Source organism: Phocoena sinus, chromosome 3 (assembly GCF_008692025.1).
Source record: "Phocoena sinus isolate mPhoSin1 chromosome 3, mPhoSin1.pri, whole genome shotgun sequence".
In the NCBI taxonomy this organism is placed as follows: Eukaryota; Metazoa; Chordata; class Mammalia; order Artiodactyla; family Phocoenidae; genus Phocoena; species Phocoena sinus.
In genome coordinates this window covers 159,642,546-159,667,228 of record NC_045765.1, presented here as the reverse complement: position 1 = coordinate 159,667,228, position 24,683 = coordinate 159,642,546, and the positions used below count along the sequence as shown (strand labels likewise).

Genomic DNA, 24,683 nt, shown 5'->3' with positions numbered 1-24,683 from the left:
GTGGCTACCACGCACAGGTCGAAAGGACCTGGGAGCTTAGGCATCACTGCTGCCAATAGATGATCCTGACTGCTCCCGTCGGCTCAGCCCTGCACTGTCAAAGGCTTGTTTCTTTGGAAATCCTGCTGTGGACTCTGGTTCCGCTGTCCCGCTTCCTCCTGTCCCCCTTGTACCCTGAGCCCACGGCTACTCATTTATGAGGCCAGTGCCTCCAGTCCCGGCAGCGGGCTGAAACCACACACAGCTGGCCCAGGGCAGCACCCACCTCCACACATCACAAAACCTCCCCCGTGCTCCAGCTTAAAGCGTGCTCCCCACTCCACCCTCCCCTTTTAAATTTCTAAGGCAATGACCTAGCCCCAACATTTCCACAACCTGTGTGTGCACATCTATACACACGTATATGCATGAATACACATACACACGTGCATATACAATTACAGCAATTCTTAACTAGATGACCAGGCAGGTACTTATATTCTGTCTGGCAGTCAGTCCTCTGGGAAGGTGCTATTCTACCCCCAATTTTATAAATGAGAAAACTGAGACCCAGAGATCCCAATTAACTTGGCTAAAGTCACGCAGTTAGTATGTGACGGGCAGGGCTGGTAGCCGAAGGTCCACCTATCAGAATATGTCAGACTATGAAACAAGTAAGGCTCGTGTACCCTCAGTGCATGTTATAATTTCCTGTTTCAAAATATGTTGTTTCGTTTGTTTCCCTAAGGTCCTAGAACTCCTTTATCTAACTTTCTAAATAATATTAAAAGTCACTGTCGCCTGCCCATTGCTAAAAACCAAGTTTAAAAGAAACAGTATTTTAAAAACGTCCATGCAAAGTACTTGGACTTGGCACATCAAGTACGTAGTGGTGGGTAAAATTACAGATTTTCTTCTTTTAAAGGAGTGAAATGGTCACGGGAAATAGGAAGTTAAACACTTAACCAAAAAGCTTCTAGGTCTTCTGAGGTTCATTTAAAGCATCAAAACTTGTTTGAACAAGTTAAGCTAGGAAGGTTAAGTGAGGACACCAGTAAATAATAATTACCTGGTTACATAAGAGCTTCAAATAACCCATATTACTTCATTGTAATTTATCCCAACAAACAAAAAGCCTCACACACAACAGGGAAAAAGTGCGTTGTCCTAAGTCACTCGATGAATCAGCTACTAAACTAGTCACAAATCACAATCCACTCACTTTTCTGTTCCCTCCTCCCCTCAAAGAAAAAACCACTGTGTTCCATGTTTCCACCTAGGTTTCCCCCTGAATCCTTAAAATGACTCATTCGTATCATATTACCAGAAAACCATTTTCTTCCCAGCAACTTTTATCCACTTTTTTCATTTGAATAATTCTTTATCTGATTCAGGGTTGGTCAATTGGGCCCTGAGTATTTTACATAAATTGAAGAAACACACATTTCATTCCTATCAGATCCCCATCACATATTAACACAGATCTTTAAATGTCATAGTTTTGTTTCTCCAGTCTCAGAGCACCTTAGTGAACAGTAAGTGCTCAGAGTAAGTGAACAGAAAATGTAAGTGAACAGAAAATGATTCCTGAAAATAAAGATTATATCCAATGACTCCAAGACTTATCCACACATCTTTTCCAACAACTCTGTCTAATTGTGCTACAAAAAAAAGAGCCAATCAAAACAGGCAAATGTGTAGTTATGAAAGTAATTATGATATGAAATGCAGAATATTAAAAAATGAAACAAGAAAATTTACTCAGTTTATCTTTCTGCTGGTTAAATTAATCTACCAGAACTAAATGTCGAGTTGTTTTTTTGAAAAGAAAAGGATGCGTGGTCTTACAGCGTTATTAGAACACAAAACCGGTATAAACAGGATCCTAGAACCTAATCCACACTCAATCATTAATTCTGTTTCACCTTGTGTATTAGTTTTTGTCCTTAAAACTAATGTCAACCCAACTGTGAAATCAGGTGAAAGTTATAACGACATTAAGAACACGTGTTATACTGACTACATTATTCTCAATCAATGGTTCTTAAATCAAGGTCTGCACAACTCTGAAAGTTTCGCAGAAACCACAGTTAAGAAATTGGGGGCAGACCCCTCCTCACATAGACTGTAAAATTTGTAAATTCTCCAGTAAGTTTTCATCCAAAACAGAGGACCATATATATATATATATATATATATATATATATATTTCCTTCTTTGAATTAATTATCCTACAAAACTTAGAACTGAAGACTTAACTAGGTATGTTAAAATGATCAAAAACCTCATCTTTAAGCAAAAGGGATGGGAATGATTTAAAGTGCCTGCTACAACACTAAACCTCTCACTGAGACAAAGCCCAGAAATTACAAACCTGGAGTTGGGAGTACAGCTCCTCCCAGTAGGTGAAAGGCCCCTATTGTTGAATTAATTGTAGTGGGGAATGTCAAACGCTTAACTGAGGCTGCTAATTTTCAACAGCCAAGTGAGATATATAAGACAACGGAATGAGTTTTTCATAAAGCTTAATTTCTTCCATTTAAAAAGCTGCTGTCTTTTAGCCTGAAATTTTGTCCTTCCTGCTTTCGGTGTGTTAAAATTGTCTTTCAAAATTAAAATGATGGGCGAAGAGTTATTAAGTGCCCTTACCTGACAATATAAAAGATGGGATAACTCTTTGCTGGTCTCCTAGAATATCTGGATGCAGGACTCCAAAGGCCTGAGAACCACTAAGCTACTGGATCTGGCCACTGGGAAACATAGAACGCAGACCAATCATAGCAAAGTCTTCGTGGGTCGTATATGGATTTTGTTTTCCAAGTAAAATGAGGCCAAACAGAAAGTCAGGCTTTTAGAGGACTAATTATAACATTAGTTGAGGTGTCATAAGATTCAACCGGATTTGGATGAAGCTTCCTACACACCAAGTTTTTTGCAACTCTGAAAACCACCTTGAAATCATGGAAGGATGATGGTCATTTCTGGGTGTGAGACAAAATGTTCTGGATGGACCTGTCAAGTCTCTTTTCTTCCTTCCCTCCCACACCTCACCATAAAGGCTAACACCTGGCTCCAGAGAGTCCATTATCATAAAAAGTAACCCTCCCAGATTTTGATCATCACAAAAGAGCACAGGTTTCACTGATCATCTTCTCATGCCTGTATTATCCTGGTTCTTTGCTGTCAAAAGTAGCTAAAACAGGATGACAAGAAGTTGGGTGGCCACAAAGAGGTTTATAATTAGCCAGTGGTATTAAAAGGTGGGGAAGATTATCTTCACCGTGTAGGGTTGCCTTTGTAGTGATGCTTCATTAATACGTGACAGGTACTAAGTACATATGATGTCAGCACATCCCTAACACTCGCACGCTCCCTCTCTATTCCTCAAACCAACCCTGAAAGGTTAAGTGTTACGATTTTACTAACTGTCCAAAGTCATTCAGTTGGTGGCAGAGTCATAGCTGCAACTCTGCTCTTTGTCACCAAGTTTGTAGTCAATCTAAAATACACCTCTTCATGGGGCTTCCCTGGTGACGCAGTGGTTAAGAATCCACCTGCCAGTGCAGGGGACACGAGTTCGAGCCCTGGTCCAGGAAGATCCCACATGCCGCGGAGCTACTAAGCCCGTGCGCCACAACTATGAGCCTGCGCTCTAGAGCCCGCGAGCCACAACTACTGAGCCTGCGCGCCTAGAGCCCGTGCTCCGCAACAAGAGAAGCCACCGCAACGAGAAGCCCACGCACCGCAACAAAGAGCAGCCCCCGCTCGCCTCAACTAGAGAAAGCTCGCGCACAGCAACAAAGGCCCAATGCAGCCAAAAAATAAATAAAATTAATTTATTAAAAAAAAAAGAATGAAACACTTTCTTAATGTCTTTATTTCTTTCTGCACTTAATTTCTTTACTACAGAAATTAAAATTAAATGCATGCTGTTCATTTCTGAAAAATAATGTCACCTTTCCAAACCTTTAACCTCCCCCCACCCACCTGCTTCTCCCAATATCATTTATGACTGGTGTTCCCTAGTTAAGTCTTTGGGAAACACTAGTAGCTAATACTGCTGATAGGAGTTGATACCTACCAGCTATGTACATAAGGACCAGTCTCTCCTCCAGACAACCCAAGAGGCCAGTCTACATCAGCATCATCACCAACAGTACCGGTCACAGTTACCTTGGCAACTAGGTAAATAGGTGTAAGTCCTCGAGGGTAGAGACCATGGCTCTTCTTCAGTTGTGCCTAGGCCATCAGCATATCTTAGAGGCATATGAGGTTTTCCAACTACATTTAGAAATATGATTATTACTCAGGAAGGTTAAAATAGCAACTATTTGCAGTCCTTAAAGTCTTTGCATTACCTCTAAAGCAGTTTTCTCCTTCCATTCTGATAACTGAAAAATAGCTTCAGGCCATAATCTTCACATTATGTGCCTTTACTGATTGCTACAACCTTATCTGCTGCTGGACAACAGTAGAGATACAATCCGCTGCCCCACCTATTTTTTTTTAAACACAATGGCTTTTCCACGGGTAACTAAAATAAATTCAAAAGACAGCTTCTAAGTTTAAGACTAGTCTTAAGAAAAACATTCATAGAAAAGTCAGTTACAACTAAATTTGTATCATTAAAGAGTGTCTTTTTCTATGCCACCAGAAAAAAGCACACCCCTATAAAAGCACAAGTCCGTAAAGAAAAAAGGCTGAATTTTGAGGCTACATTTAGAGACTGTTGCAGGGTTTGTGGTTGGGAGGGAAAACGTTATCCCACGGCACATTGATACAAGACCAAAGTATTTCAGGTTCTGGCTTCCTTTTCTTGTCTACACTGAAACCAAATCCTGGTTGCATGTTTCAGACATAAGTTAAACATCTGGCAAAAAAAAAAAAACAGATGAACAGCAAATTTAGAGAAACATCCAGTGGTGTTAAATAAATGTACCTACTTCAGAAGACACTTGTTCACAAAATATTTGAACTAGCAAACTTGGTCATGGGAAAAAAAAAAAAATATTTTTTTTCTTCCCCAACTTGGTCTGAAATCTTTCCAACATTCCAAAGCGTCTAAAATATATGCCAACCCATACAAAAGAAATCAAGATGGCAGGCTGTGTACATCTGCCTTAACCTAAAAACAAAAAGCCATTTTGCTCTGTCTTTACAGCCAGCATAATAAAAGCACAAGAAGCCCAGATGGCTCAGACTCTCTTTATACAGAGTAACCGAGAAGACTGACATTTAAACTATTTATTCAGCAAGTCGGATCCTAACGGCAATTTTAGACCCGGAATTTCTATAAGACAAAGAGAAATGCTTTTAGGCAAGTAAAAAATTGTTCTCTGCTGATATCCCTTCTGCATGAGTCCGTTCTGCCTAGCCCAGCAATTGTAGGAAAGATGTTTTTATCAAAGAGCGTCGTGAATTCATTCTGCTATTTCTTATTTGTACTGGCTTGAAGTATTAAATCTGACACTCCAACCCCCAGCTGCTTAAGTTTTTTGGGGTTTTTTTGCTTTTAAAGAATTTTAGAAAGCAAAATAAAATAAATTCTCAGTTAAAGAGCCTAAGAACGGGAATGGACATTGGCAGGGAGAAAGATGAGGAAAAGGCCCCATATCGGTAAGCTCAACCTAATAGCAACTCTGACACCTTCTAGCAAGCACTCTAAAAGCTGCTGGGAGGAAGTGAGGTGGTAAATAATTCACCCTGGGTTTTTCCTGCCGTGTAAAAATGGCTTTTCACTAAACCGTAGACAGCATAAAAACTTTATCTCTACCCTGGGGTCAATTTTACATTTCTGAACTTGAAGTCTTTCAGGGAGAGGATAAAAAAGTAGTCATTATGTCCCGGCGATTTTCTGTTTCCCCGTATGACTTCATATTTTTTAAGAAAAAGTTATATACTTAAACCCAGAGGCGGTGGCCCCTTAGGAATCTCACCTCCAGTCGCCTAGCTTCTTTCTGTATTGGAAACTCAGGTCCCAGGAACTGACAAGCCCCGAAATTGCTTCTGTCTACGTAACAGAGAAGTGACAACAAACATATCTTTATGAATGATACTTTAAAAATTAGAAATTTGGGTCACATGGTTGTTAGGATCAAATTGAGTTAGGATTCAAACTGTAGAGAATTATATAAATATCAATCTTACGGAACACTGCCACACATTATTTAGTGCTCACAGTAATAATGTGAGAGAGTGACCTTTAGAGACTGTTCAGATTTGCAACCTGTGATCATGATTTTTCTTCTATTTGCTGAATTGGGTCCTCTGGGAAGGTCACACCAAATAATGTGAACTTAGGGAAAAAATTAGATGTATCAATTAATATATAAACATGATATTACTGGTTAATTTGGTTGTGGAAATAGAAAAGATTTGCTAATTGTTGGTTAGAATGGATGGATGGACAGAGACACGCATATAGATGCACTGAACAAGCTCTATAAAGTCTACATAACCCACAGACATAGAAAACAAACTTATGGTTACCAAAGGGAGAAGTCGGGGTAGGGAAAAACTAGAAGGTTGGGATTAACATATACACACTACTATATATAAAATAGAGAGTCAGGGGCTTCCCCGGTGGTGCAGTCGTTAAGAATCCGCCTGCCAATGCAGGGGACACGGGTTCAAGCCCTGGTCCAGGAAGATTGCACATGTCGCGGAGCAACTAAGCCCGTGCACCACAACTACTGAGTCTGTGCTCTACAGCCCACGAGCCACAACTACTGAAGCCCGCGTGCCTAGAGTCTGTGCTCTGGAACAAGAGAAGCCACCGCAATGAGAAGCCCGTGCACCGCAACGAAGAGTAGCCCCTGCTCTCTGCAGCTAGAGAAAGCCCACGCACAGCAACGAAGACCCAACGCAGCCAAAAATAAATAAATAAAATAAATAAATTTATAAAAAAAATAGAGAATCAGCAAGGACCTACTACATAGCACAGGGAACTATACTCAATATTTTGTAATAAGCTGTAAGGGAAAAGAATCTGAAAAAGAACGTATACATACACACATATGTATAACTGAATCACATAGCTGTACACCTGAAACTAACATGACACTGTAAATCAACTATATTTCAATTTAAAAAAAGGAAAATAAACGAAGTCTACATATAACTTTAGGCATATTAAAAGGGCAATACAGTTGAGGGTATAGATTTTAAAAGTCACCAGGTAACAAAAAATACAGATTCTAGGTCACACGTGATATTTATTTACGGCTGTCCACAAATGACTATGCACACTGGCTTAATCATGGATGTACAGAAACCGTCCTTCACTCCACGCATATGTAAATTAACTCATTCGTTAGGGTCTGATTTTCAGGTTTATCCTAAATACATTCATTCAGAAGGCATTACTGGGCAGCAGGTATCAAAAAAAATCAAATCACTTTTTCGCCTCTGGCTTTCAGACACTAATCGAATTTCTTAATGGTCTGTGAATCCCTGTTGTGATTCCAGCTGGCCAACTACTGAACGGTTAGCATCACCCCTCAGGTTCTGTTGCTCTCCAGGCCTCACCACCCTCAAGCAGCAGACAGGCCCGCAGAACCAAGTGAGGCCTGGACCACATCTGAGAGGCCCTCTTTGCTGCCAGTGCTTTCTGTTTCCCTCTCAGGTGACCTTGATCCAAAGCACTCTGGGCCAAGTCTACTCACACGGAAAATGACAGCCAAAACAAGAGGATCCCCTAAGTCCTTTCCTTCCCCCAGTTTCCCGTGTTCAGCAGACACCCAATAAATGCTTGGGTTAAAATGACCTGTGTAAGCCCCCTAGGAATTTCTTCCAGGAATTCCTCCAAAGCCTTTGCCAGGCAACCACTGAGGAGCTGAAGAACAACAATGGTACCCATGGGGACCAGTGAGGGGAGAACTCGAAATGAAATGGGGATGACTGGAGATGCCACTTAAAGGGAATCTCAAAAACTCATTATAAATGATTCACTATTTAAGTCATTTCTTTTTTTTTTTTTTTTTTTTTTTTGCGGTACGCGGGCCTCTCACTGTTGTGGCCTCTCCCGCTGCGGAGCACAGGCTCCGGATGCGCAGGCTCAGCAGCCACGGCTCACGGGCCCAGCCGCTCCGCAGCATGTGGGATCTTCCTGGACCGGGGCACGAACCCGCGTCCCCTGCATCGGCAGGCGGACTCTGAATCACTGCGCCACCAGGGAATCCCTAAGTCATTTCTTAAAGTTACATCTTCTCTCTTGAAAAACTGCTACACTTGGACGATGCTGTTGAATGTTGAGCAACCTGCAGTGACCGCTGTCCACCCCTCTGAGGTCAGGATGATGACACCGTCTCACCTGTACAAGGAAACAGTCATGACAATCTCTCACCTGCTTGGACGGTAGAGGCAGGAGGAAATGACCCCTGGCAATCCGAGGTCCAAGACCTATGGCATTACTATTTTTCCAAACAGACAAGAGGCCAACACTTTTTTCTCAAAGGCTAAGTGAGCCACCTTCTGCGGAGCAGACCGTCCTGTCCTTGAGGTCCTCAGTTTCAGGATGTCCGTCCCTGTGCCATCAGTCCTCCCTTCCAAACTGAGGTCCGTTCTTGCCAGGGAGAGAGAAAAGCTGGTCCACACTACCTAAGGATCCCAGCCTCCTCCGGGTTAAACAACCCACTTCCCGGGCTGTTTCTCTGAATCCTGTTCTCTAAGCTTTAATCATCTTTCCATCTTCTCCCAACTATGGGGAAAAAGAGGTGCCCATTTTCACATATGAGACGATAAGTAGTAATAGTACCAACATCTAAACTTTTTTTTTAAACACTTCTCCTTTTTATCTCACTGCTCTGAACAATTATTCTGACTTCGGGCTTACACATCAAAATATCACCTTCAGAAATATTCATATGTGACCCATTATGAACCCTACAAAAAGTGGCTATATATGGCTAGCCATTCTTTTTCTTTTATATTTTTCTTTTCTAGTTAGCTTTAAAAAACTATTCCTTTTAAATAAAATGTGGCATAACCATATACCACGGAATATTATTCAGCAGTAAAAAGGAATGAAGTATTTGCTATGACATACATGAACCTTGAAAACATTACGCTAAGTGCAAGACGCCAGCCATAAAAGATTGCATGATTCCACTGAAATGAAATGTATAGAATAGGCAGATAATAGAGACAGAGTAGTTGTAGTTGCTTAGGGCCAGGGGGTTGGGTGGGGGGGTAACGTGGGGTGGGAAGGTTTAGGGGCGACAGCTAAGGGGTGCAGGGTTTCTTTTCTGGGTAATAAAAATGTTCCAAAATTGTTTGTGGTGTTGGTTAAACAACTCTATAAATATAATAAAAGGCACTGAATTGTATACTCTAAGTGAGTGAATTGTATGGGATGTGAATTATCCCTATTCAGCTGTTAAAAGAAAAAAAGTCTATTCTTTGCATTTCAGACCACAGCTCAAACTTCTGAAAGTTATTAACTAATCATAGTCTAGGTGCTAAAATGTGACTACAGCCTCTTTTGCTCTTGTAGCTAAAGTAACATCTGCGAACTGTTTTAAAATCTCCATCAAAGACAGCAATGAGCCAATAATGGATATCTCTGAGTATGACTTTCCTCAAAAGGCAGAAATTACTTTCTCTATGGTATTTACATCATCTTATCATTTCAGAGAGTGTCCCAAATGAGAGGCATCCAAAAGAAGTATGGGGATTGGGGTGCTGACACCTACTCTCTCTAGTGCTGTCTCTAGTGAATGTTTATGAGACCCATGGTACTATTTTCTAAGCCAAGTTAAGGTCCTTTGGTGAAGGGGGAAAAAAAATAAAGTTCCTTGAATGTTTGAAATAAACAATCTTTAAATTTTGGATGTTTTTAAATCAGAAAAAAATAATCGCTAAGGTTGAAAAATCTGCAATTTTCATCTCCCTGGTTTACTGCTGCTCAGAAAAGGAAATTAGGTTATTCGGACAGGATTTACCCTCCACAAAGGCATGCTGGCAACATTCCCCGGTGGCCTGATCTGTTTTGAGTCCTCTGTTAACAAAAGCTTCCTGAAACTGGGGACAGCATATGCTCTAGCCCATTGTCACAGGAGAGAGGGGTTCTCGGCATCACCCAGTAAACATGTCATCATCTCCCTTTGCAAGAGCAAAAGCAGATGCTTAGAGCAAGCCCACTGTGAACTCTGACAGGGCAGGAAGATGGATGCATTTCAGAACAGAGGATCGCTCCAGAAGACAAAAATACTTGCTCAGTTCTCAAGGGCTAGCTACTCGCTTACCCTCACTGGAAGATTTAGAAATACTATTAATTATTTCAAAATTATTACAAGAGCCATTTGGAACACCCAAAGAGCAGCTAGATTAATGACAGACTCAAACCTCTGAAATGAAGCCACTGCATGTGGAACTTCTAATACAGGCCATGTGCTGAATTTACAAATGTAATGTTAGAATTTTATGGGAGACTGCACAAGTCTGCTATAAAGGCTTCATCTAGGAAACCCTTTGGGGACATTTTTTCCCTCAAAAATTCACGTGAATGATCAAAACCATCATAGTCCACACAGCAGTCCGTATTGCAGTAATTTAACCTTAAACCAGTTCACGAAGATGTACGGACGCAGATGTCTGCAAACAAATATCAAAGAAAGGACCGTTCAAAATGAGTCTTTTCTCAGAATATTTTAAAAGTATCAATGAATCATTTAAGCAAAGGGAGGGGAAGAAGGGCATTTGATTCTACAGATGGGCCTCTTTCTTAGGGAGCCTTGCTTAAACTCCTAGGTTCTGATCAGGGCTGGGACTAGGGTGAGGCAGGTGCCTGGCATGTACAATTCAAGGATGCACCAATCCTGGGGCTCGTGCAAATCAGCTTCAGCGCCTGCAATGACCCTGCGTGGTGCTTCTCTACATCTGTACCCTCCGTACCCCACTCTCCTTACCCTAGTCCTGGCCCCCTCTCTGGTTACCAGTCCAATGTCAGTCCAGGATGGCACAGGCAATGGGAGAAAACAGTATATTAAACCTAAGAATAATCAAGAGCTTGGGAGTTCTAACAGCAGCTCCTAAACATGAAAATTGCTCTCCTTCCTTCTCCAGCTTTGACACCTCACTTAGAAAATGAGGGCGACATGATTGCCTAGCATGGCAAACACTAAGTTAACAATTTAACTACTCTTCAGTATTAAAAATAAGCATTAAGTGTCCACCTTTACACAGCAACCTCCGGAAGTGTGTAAGCACCATCACTTCATCCTTGGAAATATTTCCGTGAGTCAACCTTCCTTAGATATGTGATGAGACGTAACTAACACAAAACACAGGCTTTTCTTATTTTTGCTGTGCCTGGGCGTGGCTCTCCACTGACACAGAAAAAAATACAATTACAGATTAAACCACTGACAGGTGTTAGTATTTAAAACTAAGATCACCAGACAGTTGCTGACGGGACACTTCAAGAATGAGTCCTTTATGGCTGCAGCAGTCGAAAAAAGGTACTTGGACTGCGACCGTCTGTGTTTCTCCAGAACATGCTTTGGGGGGAAGACTGTGTATAAGATGCTTGTATTTAGAACATGGATTTTAAAGGAAACCCCCCACGTACAGCCTGCCAAGCCCTACACGCTGGTCCTCAGAGTGTGCATACCACACTAAGCAGCATCAGTAGCACCTGGGAGCTTGTAGAAATGCAAATGGTCAGGCCCCACCTGAGACTCGATGAACCGGAACCTCTGGGTTGAGGCCCAGGAGTCAGTGGTTTAACAAGCCCCTCCAGGGGATTCTGATGCCTGTTCCATTCTGAGGGCCACTACCCTACAGGTAGGGTTCCTGGAAGCAGGACACATGGGTTTTGCCACTGTCAATCTTTGTCCTCTGGGGGGAGGTATTTCCCCTCATAGGGAAAACAAAATGATGGAGCTTTGCAACGAATCCATCTACTAGCTGGGGGTTCACAGCACAGAATCCTGTGGCTGGCTGCACTGGTAGCAAGTACAGATTCCTGGGCTCACCTCCGGAGAGGCCGTACCGCTGGGGCCCAGGCTCACCTCCGGAGAGGCCGTACCGCTGGGGCCCGGGCTCACCTCCGGAGAGGCCGTACCGCTGGGGCCCGGGCTCACCTCCGGAGAGGCCATACCGCTGGGGCCCGGGCTCACCTCCGGAGAGGCTGTACCACTGGGCTGGGTGTAGGGGCCGAAGCATCCCAATTAGTAACCCCTCCAGTGACTCCGATGTGTAGCCAGGACTGGGAAGCACTGGGAGGGCCCCTGCAGCACTAAACATCACATCAGAAGTAACTGGGGAAAATGATCCTTTAGATCAGGTTTAGCAAACATTTTCTGCAAAGGGCCAGATGGTTAACTTGAGGCTTTCTGGCTCCTGACTGTGCCACTGTAGCTTGAACTCAGTCTCAGATTAACCAATGAACGGGCATGGCTGTGTCCAATAAAACTTCCTTAAATTTGACTTTCTTATCATTTTCATGTGTCATAAAATATCATTCTTTTGATGTTTCTCCAAACATTTAAAAACGGAAAAACCATCCTTGGCTTGTAAGCTGTATGGAAACAGGCATTGGGCACAGGCCATGGTTTGCCACTGCTGCTTCAGTTCAACACTGGAGTAATTACATCAGCTTTACTGAGTTCAGTCATGCTGTGTTGACGACATATGTAACTTCAATACAAACAGCTGCCTTCAAACAAGCTAGATGCTACTTTTTAGAAAAACACCGAGGTTTCATTTGCACACAGCACAAACAGACAGCCTGACGACCCACACAGAGCAGTATACTGAATGTACCCATCACCTTGGAAAGGTCACGGGGCCCCCCTCCCCGGGCACCATGCCTCCCACGTGCCTGTGTAGTTTGAATCCTTACCTTAAAAAGGCAGCGCAATCAGTCTGAAATAAAAGCTGGAAGTCAGTCACGCTTTCGCTGCAGGTCTGAGTAACAGACACTCCTTAGGCAGAAGTTAGCAGAAGGCAGGCACCCACTGGTTGGAAATAAGCCCCTGTCCTCTCCAGTGTGGGGCAGCTGCTTGCCACTCACCCATCCCTCCTTGGCTCTGCATCTCATCCAGCCCACGTGGGGCTGTCCAAGCCACAGGGCGAGTGCAGGGCTGGAGGGGTGCAGGAAACAGGCCCCTTACTGCCTCTGCCTTTACATCACCGCCCCTCCCCCTCCCCAGGCCTTGCTTTCACCCCAGGGCCTTATCCTTCCTTCAGACCCCAACCGCCTCCCTCTTGCCTTGAGGTAGAAACAGATAAGGTTCCCTCAGAAACCAATATAACTTCACTGAATTGTTGGAACACAAAGACCATCACTGACAGCCTCCGTGCGTGGAGCTCAGTGGAGGGATTCCAGGAAACTGCTTTAGCGCTGGGATTTCTCCCAGTACAAATTAGAGAAACCTTCACAGTGCCTCACAGCCAGGAGAGGTGCCCAAACACCAGGTTCTGTTCCAGACACAGAAAGGAAAGGAGGCAGGACTGCAGGCATGAGGAAGATGCGGACAAGGAAAGAACGGAACCTGTCTGCAGGGTCACAGCGTCAGGAAGGACAGGTCCTCCCCAGAGCCCCGGGCCTCACAGGGCAGGGGGCAGCACAATTTGAAGTAAACAGCAAATGAGACGGGGAGAATTTATCTCATGTCACAGTACACGCTGAGTCTGTGGTTCTCCAATTTCACCATGAAAGGCATCACCTGGGAACCTTGTTAAACTACAGCCCCCTGGACCACCTGCACAGAGACGTGGACTTGGCAGATGGGAAGGAGGACCAAGGAAGCTGCATCTTTCACGAGGGCCCTGATGACTAATTATGAAGCAGCCAGTCGGAGAATCACACACGGACCAACACCGCACTAGCGTTTGGGACGTTTGAACCCAAATGTCCCACTCAAACAGAGTATCCAACTAGAGAGGGTGGGACTGGAGAGGTGGAGATGGAAAGACCAAGAACAGGTCAACTCCCTGGAGAAAGAGGGAGATGGGGGCACTCCAGAGTCCCTTGGAGACAAGGCCCCAGTGGACAGCTGGACGGACAGAGGGAACTGAGTTCTCCAAGATACTGTGGGCATTGGAGACGTTCCACAGAACCATCTAAGTGTCCAGAAAAGAAGCTATGTAAGGAAAAGTGAAGGCCTAGAAATCATGGGTAACATGAGCGTTTTCCAAGCCCAGTGTGCCAAAGTTGTGCTTTTTCAACAACTTTTAATGGACTATTTCAATAGGATGTTCATTCGGTCTACGAAATAGTTCTGAACTTGACTGCTTATTAAGTGGTACCCAGGAAGCTTTCTAAAAACACACAGGGCCTGAGTCCCAGCTGAGATTCTGATTTCATTGTCTGGGGGCAGGGCCAAGGCTCTTGGTAAAAGCTTCCCAGTGAATTTCATGTGCAGCCAGGGTTGAGAACTAACCCCGGCAGAAGCAGCAGCATGGAAACGAGATGGTGAACACAAAACGATGAAACATTAAAATTTTAAAAAGGGGGATTTTCGCCGATCCATCTATTTCCCTGGAGCAGTAAAACATAATAAAAGCAAAAAGCCATCACAAAGGAAGAGGAAACTGGGAAGGTGGTACCCCCCGTGCAACCCACCGATCTTCAAGAGTAACTTCAAGAGAAAGCACAAAGGTCGTGACCAGAAAGGAGACAAGGACACTCAATCCCAGGGGCCTGAAGAGGGAAGAGAAATGAACTCAGGGAAACAGTCAGGACGGGCAGTCACCGGGCCTGAGAAGGTAAACAGGCAACGACCCCCATCACTGGCCTCACCCTGTCCTACCTCACACTTCTCTGGAGGAAGTAACATGATCAAGTGAAAAGTCGATCAAATCTGGATCCAAACCCCACCTCTACTAACTCATCACTGACCAAGTGTGGGCTCTTGGAAATGCTATTTCACAGAAGATCAATCTCTGTGTCAATAAGTACGGCTGACCACGCCTTCCTAGGGGAGTTGAGGATTAAATAGGACAAACGGAAGGAATATGCTTCAACATGGTGCCTCGCACAGAGATGTCACCAGCAAACGGCACTCTCTTCCCTTTACCCATCCTAAACGCCAACCCTCGTGAGGAAGACACAGCTTAGAAATGGGGTGCCCCCCTTTCCCACAGCTCCCAGGGAGGTGACCGTGGGAGAGTGGTTCCCTAGTCTCATCATAGTGGCAGCCTGGGTGGAACTCAACATACAGCTAAAGTTGGAATCAGGCAAGACAAGACTTTCCCACCATCCCAAGTCTTGCAGTGCGGGGACCCCAATAGGTCTTTGTAGACAGACTGGGTAACCAATTCCCGGTGCATATCACTGAGTCTTCCAGAAAACTGGTTCCAAATAACAGGCCTGTAACTGAACTTCTGAAATGGGCTGAATCTCAGTCACACCCAACGACTGCCTGAATCTGTTCTAATAAATTGCCTCGGCATTTTCTACTGAAATTGCACACAGCATTCAGTGGTGCCACGTCGGATTCCCACAGATAATTTTCTGGACTGTTTTTGTCTTCAAAGTCTTCACATACATTTTTCACAAAATGACACTTATAATAAAGGTATAGTAGTAAAGCCTTAAAAAAAAGAAAGAAAAATTGAGTCTTGATTTAATCAGTTTTCGGCATCACCTCCCCCAGTAGTAAGTTACCACCTGGTCTGAGCTTGGTATCCAGCATTAATGTACTGACTATTTTCAGTATTCACGGGTATCGAGAATGCAAGGTAGTCTCCTGCTTACCTTCAAGTATGAGCAATTGGATTTGCTAAACTAACTACAAAACTGAAAGCAACCACGGGTCCAAAGGAACAAAACATCAGCCCTTCTCTTTGTGCCCGGACACTAGCAATGCAGGACCAGGATTCCTGGGGGTTGCAGGAAGAGGCTGGGTATACCACAGGCTCCCAGAGGCAAAAGTCGGCTGAGCTACCCAGAGCCTGGAATCCAGCAGTGGACTGAAGATGGGACGCACAGGCAGGCCAAAGGCAGGCTGGGATCCAAATAAATAGGCACGCCTAAGGGATGGAAAGAGGAGGCTCATTCAATGGACCCAGGAAGGAAAGAGGAGGCCAAAGTCGAGACATATCCACAAAGGAGAAAGTCAACAAGTTGGCCCAACCAAGGGCAGGAAGCCCCAGAAGGTCATGACCCAGGGCAGAAGTCATCTGTTCTCTCCTGCATAATCACTGTGTGTGTGGTCAGCTAGAGGCTCACTGGGGCCAGTAAATACTGTGAACAGAGATCCAACCCCTCCCTCCCATCCACCCGCCCAGGGGGATGCCAGACAGGGAGGGGCCCAGCTGACCAGTCCAAAGGCTTGGTGGGAAGGCAAAAGCCTGTCCTGAAAGCAAGGGTCAGAAATAAACTGGATTCCCAATCCACTTAAGCTGGATTTACTTAAAGGAGCAGGGAGACAGGCCCCAGAGACAGGGGAGTCTTAAGGTCTCACCGGTGAATTTTTCAGAGGTGCTGGGAATAGGGCAGGTGACAGAAGTGGTGTGCACCCTTGGCAAGCTAAGGTCGGCGACACCTGACACAGCCCACGCTCCTCAGAACACCAGTGGATCTTGTCGGGTTTGTCACGGTAAACTGCTTCCTGTTTCAGTGTAGATGTTGAAGTATATAGAATTATCATCTCAGGTTTCAAAATGCCAAACTTTGGAAAAATATTCTGCACCAAACTCAACACCCACCTACTCCCCCTTGAAAAATGAAAGTGCAGTTTGTATGTTTTTGGAGTCTATCAAGTGAAATCATTCCTTTGAAAAAGAAATTCCCTTTAATTATCTTCAATGCTCTTTATTTTGCTCTGGTCTTATGGCCTAAGGGTGGTTTGGATAGAAATAACACAGCGAAACTCGCAACAGGACTCTTGTGACAGGAGGCTTTTTCTTCTGTCCCTTGTGGTCCGTTCAGACTTGTGATTTCTTTATTAAAACGTTATATGATAACAGTCTCAACAGAGTACACATCATTCTAAGAACTTGCTTGGCTCCGTGCTGACTACAAATGGAGCTTCACCACGCATTCAGCATTTAAGTGCCTTCACGGGCCAGGCTCTGCTTCTAGGAGCTAAGGACACAGCAATGTGTCCATTCTCAGAGAGCTTGGTGAGGAGACACAGGGAAAAAAAAAAAAAAAAAAAAAAATCAAATAATTACACATGAAACAATGTCAAGGTAGTGGCCCTCTTGGATGGAGAGGTTGAAAAGGCCTCTGTGAAAAGGTCTTCATCCAGGCACTCATCCCTGAATGAAGGTGGGGAAGGCCAGGCACATCTCTGCAGGACCCAAGTTCTCGAAAGGGAAAGACAAGCCCTCAGTTGGCTAGAGTGACCACCTCTTCCCAAGTTACAATAAGCAAGTGTCCGCACATGCAGATTTACAAATATGCACATGTTTTTGCCTGGAGCTTAGTGCACCGACAATCAGACTGTTTTTTTCCTATACTCCCAGAGTGAAAATTATTTGACTTTCCATCTTTGAGCCACTAGATGCCAAACCAGATTCCTGGAAGAGATCTAGATAGTCAATCACGTGGCTTTCAGGCCTACAAACAATTTTTTCACTCTAAACCAAGGAAGTTGGACAAACTGCAGTCTACTTGGTCTTTATAGCAAGACAAAGCCCCAGTGATGTTCAGTCTCTAGAGTATAGACTTCTGACTCTAAGCAACTCCACGGGCTGGTGTTTAATATCCATTTCAGAGACGGGCGTTTCCAGGATGAAATAGCAAAATGTGAGAAAAGCACAGGAATTTAAGAGTTTCCCAGCTTAATACAGCTGCACTGTTTTGACAGAAGTGAATTCCAAGAATAACAGATGGACCCATACTGAAGTTAACAAAGGAAATCGCATACATCTGATCTTTTTAAAAATTATCTGCCACTTGTCAAAAGCATATCCCTGTTTCCTCTGGCTTTCTGGATGGCTGTGCAGCCACCTTCCTCTTGAGAAGGGCCCTTCACCCACCCACAGGGGCAGCACCATCCACCCCCATGCACACATCACAAGGTCAGCGCCAAATGCCCATCGGTGGTCAGCAGATCTAAGTCAACATTCAATTCTCCATCCTTGGACTCTTGAGCTAGGTCTACACCACTTCTTTCTTGACAGTGTCTATTCCTTAACAAAGAATACAAACCAGAGTTTCTAACGTGCTTGTATACCTAGAAGCAGCACAACAAAAGGTATCCAAGAAGAAAGTAGTTTAACAACAAATTGCATAGGGAGTTAGCGCTTAATGCTTACAGAGTTTCTGTTTGGAGTGATGAAAAAGTTTTGGAAATAGTGGTGATGGCTGCACACATTATGAATGTAATTAATGCCACTGAATTGTACACTCAAAAACATTTAAAGTAGTCAATTCTATGTAATTTATATTTACTACAAATAAACACACACAAGAAAGTCCAAATTCCAGTTCAAAAAGATAAATTGTATATTTATCCATTCATTTTTCTTTCAACTCAAATTTGGACATTTGTTGAAGTAAGTCAGACAGAGAAAGACAAAAATCATGTGATATCACTTACATGTGGAATCAAAAAAATGACACAAATGAACTTATTTACAAAACAGAAATAGACTCACAGACATAGAAAACAAATTTATAGTTACCAAAGGGAAAGGGAGCGAGGAGAGGGATAAATTAGGAGCTTTGCATTAACAAAGTACTATATATAAAATAGACAGCAAGGAGGGCTTCCCTGGTGGCGCAGTGGTTGGGAGTCCGCCTGCCGATGCAGGGGACACGGGTTCGTGCCCCGGTCCGGGAAGATCCCACATGTCGCGGAGCGGCTGGGCCCGTGAGCCATGGCCGCTGAGCCTGCACATCCGGAACCTGTGCTCCGCAACGGGAGAGGCCACAACAGTGAGAGGCCCGCGTACCGCAAAAAAAAAGACAACAAGGACCTACTGTATAGCACAGGGAACTACATTCAATATCTTGTAATAACCTATAATGGAAAAGAATCCGAAAAAGAATAGATATTTATACATATGTATAACTGAATCACTTTGCTATATACCTGAAACTAACACAACATTGTAAATTAACTATATACTTCCATTCCAAAAATGGTTAAAATTTAAAAAAAATTTTTGGACCTTTGCAGGAGAGATCAATCATAGCAAATATTTTACACACCCATCCAAAAAGTTAAAAACCCCAAAAGGAATACAATGTCATAGCTGTTAACACACACACAGACATACACACAACAGAATTTAATATGGCAGTGGTACCCCAAAAGCCAGGGCTGTATATACTATTTTAGGGATATGCTTTGCCTCTCAACTGGACTGCAAAAAAAACTACTTTGTTAAACTTTACTGTATGCCAAAACTTCTACCTTTAAATCAAACACATATCGATAAGCTAAAACACACAATTAAAATAGAGGGCCATTAACATACTCTTAGGCATAACCACAGGAAACTGCCTTTTCAGCTCCCCCATCCTACAGAGATGGCACCTTCCTATGGTTCAACGGAACCCAGAGGTTAATTTGGCTGGAAGCACCGACTGCAACACCAGGGATACCTCACACTTGAGAGGCTACAGGGAGCGAAAATATAATTTGTTTCTCTCCTTTTGAGGAAAAAATGGGTAAAGTTTCCCCCAAATAAGTGCATTAATATAAGACTGTTTCTCTTTACCAAAAAGGAGAAGAAAGATTGAAAAGGGGACAGAATATACTTTTTGGTTTTTTGTTTGTTTGTTTTAAATTTATTTATTTTATTTATTTATTTCTGGCTGCATTGGGTCTTCGTTGCTGCGTGCGGGCTTTCTCTAGTTGCGGCGAGCGGGGGCTACTCTTCGCTGCAGTGCACAGGCTTCTCATTGCGGTGGCTTCTCTTGCTGCGGAGCACGGGCTCCAGCCACGCGGGCTTCAGCAGCTGTAGAACACGGGCTTCAGTAGTTGCGGCACGTGGGCTTCAGTAGTTGTGGCACACGGGCCCAGTTGCTCTGCGGCATATGGGATCTTCCCGGACCAGGGCTCGAACCCGTGTCCCCTCCATTGGTAGGCGGATTCTTAACCACTGCGCCACCAGGGAAGCCCTGCTTTTTGTTTTTTAAACAACATAAAAGCAAGGGAATTATGTGCAGGCCAGTTGACTACAAAGACTCTGTCCTGTTGTTCAAGAATTGGGCTCTGAGAGTCACAGTATCCTAATGACACCACTCCTGCATCATTAACGTCGTCCCCTCAAACTCCTTCCCTCCATCTTTGCAAGTTTAGCCGTCTCCCTGCTGGTTTCCCCCTGCCTGCCACCACCATTCACGGGAGCTGCCCTGGGGGGGCCCTACACGACTTGGGGGGCCATGCCTACCGCTGCTCGCTCACTCCGCATCCGCTCACAGAGAAGGAGCTGGCGGGGGAGACTTCTTTACGCCGGCACCTGTCTCTGCCAACAGCTGGCTTTGGCAGTGAAGCCAGGAAGGCAGCTTCTGTGGCTGCTGAAAAGGGCTGGCATTCCTGGGCTCTCGGGGGCCAGCGTGCGCAGTCAGCTTCCTCTCAGATGACATTCTCAACTCAGTTAAAAGCTCCAGGCTCCACACTTCCCTTGAGAAGTCAGATCTGACCTGTTCCCAACGCAAGATGAAATCACTCAGTTCTAGTTGTCTGATTCCTGACCATCAGGGGGGTTGCAGGGTAACATTCGGAGCTCTGAAATGGGAGACATTCTGGGCTGTGCCACGGTCAATTTTCCAGCACTCAACAGGCTTGCGGGAGATTTCTGTGTGACCCAGGAGTGGACCCGTACGGGATGCGGAGAGGTCAAAAAGCTGCCACATCCATATGACATTCAAGGGACACAAAAAGACACCAATCAATGGGGGCAAAGTGAAGGGGTAAAAAAAGCAAAGAAAAGCAGCTGGACAGAGCAGAAAGTGTATGAAAAATAACCAAAAATGCAATGAAAAATCACTACACTAACCCATCATCAAGTTCGACAAAATTGGGCCCACAGTATTAATTCCAACAAGTCAAAGTGAAGGTCAAACCCAAAAGGTTAGAGATGGCTTTAAATGGGAGATGTGATTATAAATAATGAGGGTTATGTTTCCTGTGTGGCCTGAGGAATTCTGACTATCTTGGAGGGTGGCGATGACTTGAAAGAACCAGGCAATCTAACGGCCTTCTTGTGGATTAATAAAATGAGAAGAATAACTTTGAAAACCGAGTCTAATTATACTTGGTGCAAATAAGAGAAGGGCACGGAGGAGGGCATTTACTTGTAGATTGGGATGATTAATTCTCCAGCCAGTAAAATATTTCAGAAGACCCCACAGAGGGACAATGCAAACAGAAAACCCAAGAGGATGGTTGCAGAGAGTAAGACTGTGGTAAGTTAAAAAACTACCCCTTAAAATAACATTAGGTAAATTGATATCACTCTAAGCTATTTCAGAGCGAGCAAATAAGGCTCTTTTCAGGAAGGATAATAAAACAGTTGACTCTCAAAGTTAAAAATCTAATTTAAAACTCATTAGTCAATTCTACAATGTTCCAAAAGGGTGCTTCAGTGATCACCCACGTGCCTGGTGAACGTTTTAGAAAAGACAAAAACATTCAGTGCCAACTTCCATCCTACCCTTTTCACCAGAGTCGATCTTTTAGCCAAATATGGACCCTGCAGAGCCACAAAAGCATGGTGCTCTTCTACAACTCTGTCCAAGGCTTCACGTGCAAGAAGACAAGTCATTTCTAACTTGCAGAGCACGTGCTGACCTACCCACGTGCTTCGTGCTCCAGAAGCCACAACTATGCATTTTTTCAAAGTGTGTTAGCATGTCACTCGCACTTCTCTTTTCCCATCGGCAAATACTTCACAGCGAGTATAATGTAAGTTATGAGTCAAAGGGGAACGTTTTGGTCCCCTGCACTCCTGGGACCAACCTACAGCAGTTTAAATTTTGGTGTGGGATGGAATTTTAGATTAATATAAAACTATCTCCTTGGCGAAAAAAGAATAGCTGAGCAAATGTGCAAAACCCTCAGAGACCGAATGAAATAAGAAAATGGGCCCTTTAGGGCTCTCACCAAAAAACAACACCGCATTATCTCCTATCTACCCCCTGTCCTCGTGACCTCATTTTAGGATTTTAGTTACTTGTGGCTCCGCTTGGTTTCCGACACGAAACAGGATTTCGAAAACTGCTTTTTAATCCACCTGAGCACTATTTCGCCGCAGTCAGCACAATCCCTGGCCACGCTTGAGGTGAAATGACTGCTGGAATTGGGGGTGGGGTGGGGGGAGGGATGGAATGCACACAGAGGAAGGGAAAGCTTCTCAGGGCCTAGGGAAAATTTTCCACCGCTGCCTCAAGCTCTTTTCCTTACGTTTGCTTCGTCCGAAACAGTAGCACGGGTGGTCCACGGAGGGGATTGACAGTACTTCCTGCTCTTCACTGGAGTAACTACGACCCTAAGGCAGTTCTCCGACTCAGACACGGACCCGCAGCATCCATACCACCAGGTAGCTGGTGAGAAGCGCAGACTCTCAGCCCCCAGCCCAGACCTGCCGATCAGAAGCTGCATCCGAAACAAGACCCCCAGGTGACTCCTGTACAGTAAACCAAAGGGAAGTTCAACTACTAGTTTGGAAGCTGTTCACAGATTCTGAGCGGTCCTATTTTGGTAACATAAAAATTGTACTAGAACTGTTTATAAAGATACGGAACAATACCCACTTGACAGCTTTTACCCGTTACCATTTGACCTCAAACACTGATACCTTCTGTTTTCCATGGTGGTGAGATGTACACGCTGACATAAAAAGGATGACAGGATGACAACGGCAAGTTTTAAGGGTACAGTTCAGTGGTATCAAAGCACACTCACATCGTTGTGCAAGCATCACCGTGATGCATCTTCAGAGCTTTGTCATCTTCCCAAACTAAAACTCTGGACCCATTAAATAACTCCCCATTCTCCCTTTCTGTAGAAACACCAGTATCCTAACACCCTTTAACAACATACCAAATTGGGCTGAAATTAGCCCATACTTTGAAAAGTTACCACGGGTTGGATCAGGACAAGGTAATGCTCTACATCTCTGACCCTGATTCCTTCAGAAATCTATATCAGATAAACAGCAGGTGTGCCTGTCCTGGGGACCAGAACCAGGTAATGAACTTCTAACCCTTGGTGGCGACGCCTGTATGTTCCACAGGGAATCTGTAATGTCAAGAGAGGAAGGAGTAGGTCAGAAAAGAGAGAAACAAAAGTCTTCTGGCCACTGCCAGCTCCTGATCCATGTCTTTCCAACCTGCCTCACTTTTGTCACATTTTAAACCCTGTATTTCCTACATGGGTCGCCAAGCTAATTATACTTGTCATACTTGGGAATGACAGAGCGGACAGTGTAAGACCAAGAATTTGATGACCGATTGAAGACTCGAAGTCAAATTTGGGAGTTGTTTCCACGTTTAAGGATAGGCTTTTCTGGTTTAGTTCTTTCTAAAGCCACAATCCATAAGTACCGTCAAGAAGGAAGAGAATTGCTGACCCGACCAACCCTTTCCATGCCTCACGGAGGGCTGCCCACTGACCAGCTGGCAATGGTGTCACAGGACACAGACTGCTGACCACGCGACACCGACAGTAAGTAGCACTAACAGGCTGCTAGAATTGCTGTGACGCCTCTGCGGAGCAAAGCGAAGTTTGATAGCGTCTTCAGAATCTCCAAGACACTCCGTTAAGCCAAATAAGCCAGTAACAGAAAAGGACAAATGCTGTTATGATTCCACTCATACAAGTATCTAAAGGAGTCAAAAATCATAGAGACAGAAAGTAGAAAGGTGGTTACCAAGTGCTGGGGGAGGTGAGATGGGGAATTAGGCGTTTGCTAGGTACAGAGTCTCAGTATTACAAGATGAAAAAGTTCTAGAGATCTACTGGCCGACAATGGGAACGGACTTAACACTACTGAACTATATACACTTCAACGTGGTTAAGATGGGAATTTTAACGTTATGTGGTTATCACAGTTTTTCTTAAGAGGAAAAAAAGGGAAAAAAAGTAAAGTATCTTTGGGATTAAAACATAAGTCGACCTAATTATTGTAATGTAATAAAAGTTATGAGGACAAAAACAAACAAAAAAATAAGTCGACAAAAAAAGAAAAGAATTCCCCATTAAGTTCTGTCAAGTCAGGTACACGGTTTAAATATTGTTTTCCCTTTTTTATTGTCATCTTGACAAGGCCTGAAAGAAACAATTCTCATCTGGGGAAAGTGAGACGGCAAGAGGGGAGGAGTGAAGGCAAGAAAGAAAAATGCTGGCCGGGTCACTTGGTCCTTAGTTTACAGGTCACATCACACTACCCGAGAAGCTGACGGGAAAGAGACCAGACTGGGCATCAGTGACTGGGAGACACTGGATTCCCAGTGGTCTCTTTGCTCCCCTCTCCCTGCACCCACCCACCCCCCTGCCCATTGCACATCACAGCTATATCTTCACCACCAGACAAATACCGAAGCACCATTCCAGACTCTCGGATGAAAAAGTAACTGAGAAATTGCAAAATAGCCCAGAAACATAAGTGCTCATTAAGTCAAGAAATGAGGAATGTACCACCAAGAGGATCATCTCTGCTCAAGGTTTTGATAACCAAGTAGCCCATCAGCCGCAACTATACAACACTGACCTTGAAGATTTTGTTCTCAACACAACTTGCAAACAAAATTCAGCAACTGAGAGCTTGAAATACTGGCATATGATGTCATTTTA

The 24,683-nt window shown here is 44.1% G+C and overlaps 1 protein-coding gene across 2 annotated transcripts in view; it reads right to left on the bottom strand.

Annotated features, from left to right (window-relative positions):
* MYO10 (myosin X) overlaps window positions 1–24,683 on the bottom strand; it is a 216,367-nt gene that overhangs the window by 142,928 nt on the left and 48,756 nt on the right. The window lies entirely within an intron of this gene.